At 51.5% G+C, this 4,497-nt stretch overlaps 1 pseudogene; it reads right to left on the bottom strand.

Moving 5' to 3' along the window:
- Positions 1 to 1,014: 1,014 nt before the first annotated feature.
- On the bottom strand, positions 1,015 to 1,169 carry LOC144820921 (5.8S ribosomal RNA; annotated as a pseudogene).
- Between the last annotated feature and the right edge of the window lie 3,328 nt (positions 1,170 to 4,497).

Raw genomic sequence — 4,497 nt, 5'->3', positions numbered from 1 at the left:
TGCAGAGCACCGCCACAGAGGAAATGCATCCTGCGGGGGCCAGGTATATCCATGTAGCAGTCCCGTGGAGAGGATCTGCCCCCACGGGAGACAAACCTTCCCGCTGTGTTGAATCCTCTAGGTGAACTGCATGTACCCCACCTGTTTACCTCTCAATGGTTTCAGGCCCTCTTGAACTCTTTTTTCCCATTTCTTTTTACCTCTCCCTTAAGGGACTTGTTGTCTATTGGTCTCATACCCATGTTTAGCCTTAGATGGACTTTACAGCGCACTGCATTCCCAAGCAACACGACTCCAAGAAGACCCAATCTAGGCATGCGGCTGACAGCTCCCGGCCTAACACCATCAGCGGGGGGAGAATCAATCAGAAGGACTTGGGCCCCCTGAGTGGTGCTGAAAAGTCAGTTTTCTGTACGTCACATTTCCCATGCCCTTCACTGGTTGGGAATTCAGCACTGTGCTCTTTCCTCTTCATTCGCCATTACTGAGGGAATCCTGGTTAGTTTCTTTCCCTTGGCTTAGTAATATGCTTAAATTCAGTGGGTCACCACATCTGATCTGAGGTCATAGTCGGATGCCTTAGCGTGGGGAGCCTGGGAACACTGGCCCTTGGGCTGCAGGGGTAGCAGCAGCACACCCCTTTTCCTGGATTGGAGGCTGAGGCCAGCGGGGGCAGATAAGAACCCACAGACTCGGCAGGGAAGTGGCCCTTCACAGAACCCGGCCATAGAGGTGGGTGCCTGAGGCAGGACACATCAGCAGCCGTGGAATATCACAGTCAGCCAGGCACCCCGGGACGTACCCGGGGCAGACTGGTCATCAGCCTGTACCCCAACGAGGTGGGACGAAAGTCTAGGCACGCTGGCGGTATACCTCCATGACAGTGCCCGGGGAAGGAGGTATCCTGCAAAGGGTGATCAGGGATCTGACCTAGTGGGGGGACGAAGGGAGCAGAGCTACCTGCGACGGCCCTAGTCACGCCCTGGGGAAGCACCAGGGCGATTGATGATCGAGCGACCCACAGACAGGCATAGGCCCTAGGGGAAGCCAGGAACACAAAGTTGTGTTCGAAGAGTCAGTGATCAATGTGTCCTGTAATTTACGCTAATTATCACAGCTAGCTGGGTTCTTCACTGATGCGAGGGCTGAGTGATCCACCACCAACAGTCATAGGCAATTTTTCGCAATGATTGCCCAACTGTGGACACAGGAGAGGAGGGAGGAAGGCAGTGCCACCCAACCGTCCACTGCCCGTGCGGCATGATGGCCTGTCGCCCCATCAAGGCTTCCTCTCCGGGAGTCTGCCTCCACAATTTGAAGAGCATCTCCAGGCACTGAGCCCTGGAGCCACCACATTCAAAGGGGGCTCCCAGAGTGATAGAAGCAGGCAGCCCCCCACCGCTAGTACCAAGCACGTCTTTAAACCCTTAGCCCAGCTGCACGGGACCGGAACAAACCAGGTACATGGCAACAAGGTAGGATCATTCCACCTGCACATCAGTCATCCACCACTGGGCGTGATGTCTGTGATGTAGAGAGAGGCCCAGCTTGGGCAGACTCTGAACCATGCTGGCAGGTTGGTGGATAGCCCACCCCCTGCCCTGGTCTGAGGCGTTGGAAGGGAAGAGCAGGGTAGCTCTCTATCCTGCATATTACCTGCAGAAAGGAGCCAGAGTACACTCATGGCCTTGGCTCCTTCTCTTCCAGCCTGCCCTAAAGCCACATAAGGGCCAATCCTTGTTTGCCCTAATCCCAGTTGGGTCAGGAGCGGGTGCAGGAGTGCCTTGGCGACAAGGCCTTTGGGGGTTGCTCCCAGCCCAGCGAGGCACTGCCATTCATTTTCCCCGACAAGGTCTTGCTGGGTGAGTGTGGGTGCAATCTTGGGAGGGCCTGAGGGGCCAGAGCTGGGCCACCCAATCCCCAGTCCCTCTTGCAGATTTCAGTCAGGTCCTCCCAGGTGGAGGAGCCTGCCCCATGCCCAGTCCTCACCCAAGCACCCTAGTGACCACAGACTGCTCTCGTAGGTCAATGCATGCAAAGGTAGGGCCGGGCCTGTGCCTAAGGTATTTTCCATCTGGGAGGTAGTCGAGGGTTTCAGGCTGGGGCCAACAGTCACTCGAACTGCTCCGCCCTCAATGATCCTTCCACGGGTTCACCTACAGAAACAGTATTATGACTTTTACTTCCTCTAGATAGTCAAGTTTGATTGTCTTCTCGCACTCCACCAGGGCCGTTGCCAACCCACCAGGGCTGATCCAAGGACCTAACTAAGTAATCCTATTGGTAGTAGTGAAGGGCAGTTGTACAAAGGGCAGGGACTTAATCAATGCAAGCTTAGGATCTGCTCTTACTAGGTATTCCTAGTTCATGACAAATATTTGCTATCCCCAATCCCTATCCTGAACAGGGTTCAGCAGGTTACGCACACCTGTTGGCAAAGGGAAGACACATGCTGATCTGTTCAATGTAGCGTGTGTGCAGCACCGGACATCTGATGGCTTCGCAGACCTGTTATTGCTTAATCTCGTGTGGCAGAATGACACTTGTCCCTCTAAGAAGTTGGATGCTGACCGCTTGGGATTGCGTAACTAGTTAGCATGGAGGAGTCCCATTCATTATCGGAGTTAACCAGACAAATCACTTAACCACCCAAGGACGGCCATGTACCCGGTCAGAGCTCCTGGTCCCAGCCACGCAGGGGAGGCCTCCCCGGTTACCTGGGACCCCATCCTGGGTGCTTGGACACGCAGCTGGCCACAGGATGGGGCCCGTGACAGTGGGTCCGCATCCCAGGGTATTCTGTGGCCTAGTCAGAGCTTCTGAACCTGGCCAAGCAGCGGAAGTCCCCCCTGGCTGATGGACTCCCATCCCGGAAACTTGACGGTGCAGCAGGCTGAAGCCCTGGGTGGACCAGGAGGGCCCACCCTTGGGACCGGGTAAGCCTCGGCGCTCAGCCAGAGCTCCTGGACCCCGACTGCACAGGAGAGGTCTCCACGGGCCTTCGGGAAAGGTTTTTTTTAACCTCCAGAACAACAGCACATCCATGGGTGTTTCCAGAGCATACAGCTATGCCAGCATCGCTATGTCTAAATTCAAAGACAGCTTCATTCATCAATCTGACACTTGTTGTACACATCTCAACCTGTGCAGATGATACATTGATGATATATCTCTGATTTGGCAGGGCAACAATGAAACCATACCCGAGAATCCAGAAATCAACACATAGAAACCCTTATATCAACGTGCAACACATTGCATCAAGCACTTGTGCTTATTTCAAGGGGTCTCATCAATAACATGGAACTAGCATGCTTTCTCTAAATAATCTTGATCTCTTCTCCCCTTTTGATGCTAGGTCGCCTCCTTGCAAGTTACAGGCATTCATCTCCTATGGCTACACTTTCTGATATTTCCCATATGCATGCTTCTCCCAGCGAGATAAACGTGACGAAAATAAAGCAATGATAATAACATCTCGAAAAACCAAAAAGCCCACGTGGTTCATTGAAGGGAAAAGACTGGAAACTGTTACTACCTATAAGTACTTGGGGGTGTGGATCGACCACAAAGGGAGACCCTCTGTGCACACAACCGAAATGCAGGCCGTGGCCCGTAGCCTGGAAGGGGCCTTTATAAGAACGAAAAGTGCTCTGCACTCTCAAAATTTAGTACCACTAATAAAACTGATTACCGCAAAATTACTACCCACTATCTCCTTTGGTGCAATAATATTCAAGGACAAAATGAATAATTGGTTGGACAGAGCACAATCGTCCTGTTATCGTATGGTTTTTCGGCTGCCAAATTCTACTGCCCATGCCCAAATTCGGAAAGAATTCGGACTGTCCTCCCAGAGATGGATAATGAGTGCACGCTATATTAACTATTGTTTAAAAGCAAAGCTCGCTAGCCCCCACTCCTTAAAAAGCGTTCTATGGTTAGTCCTCAGCAAACACAAAACATCGTGGAACAAATATCTGACATAATGTCTAGAATCCCTCAAAGCAAAAGACATATGGTCATCCTCGTTGCCCATTGCGGCGAAAACAAATCTTCTAACCAAACAAGCAAAAATTTTATCAAGCGACCACGACGAGCAACGGGTCGCTCAGCTCTTTCATGGCCCCTGGGTTTCAAAATTATACAACCGGAAAATTCTTCCGCCATATCTGGCAGCTCCTATGAAAGTTCATATAAAACTTAAATTAATGCGATTTCGTTTTGGTTTAATCCCGCTGATGGCATACAAGTTTGGCCAGGGGTACAGGAAAGAGGCATCGTCTCAATGCCGCTTTTGCAAGCAGGAGGAGGAAAACCTTATTCACATACTGTGCATTTGCCAAAAACTCAGAGTCCAAAAAAACTTCTGGTTGCGTCCTATTTGGCTTCTTCTTAACATCAGGACCTGCCAGGAAGCACTAAACGCTTGCATGAGGGGTGACTCGCCTCAGTTGGCGGCCCGTTTTGTTAAGTTCATTCTAGACATTAATTCCC

The sequence above is a fragment of the Lissotriton helveticus genome, chromosome 2_1, assembly GCF_964261635.1.
Source record: "Lissotriton helveticus chromosome 2_1, aLisHel1.1, whole genome shotgun sequence".
Lineage (NCBI taxonomy): Eukaryota > Metazoa > Chordata > Amphibia > Caudata > Salamandridae > Lissotriton > Lissotriton helveticus.
The sequence above is the reverse complement of the archived record's forward strand: the minus strand, read 5'-3'. Positions and strand labels throughout refer to the sequence as shown.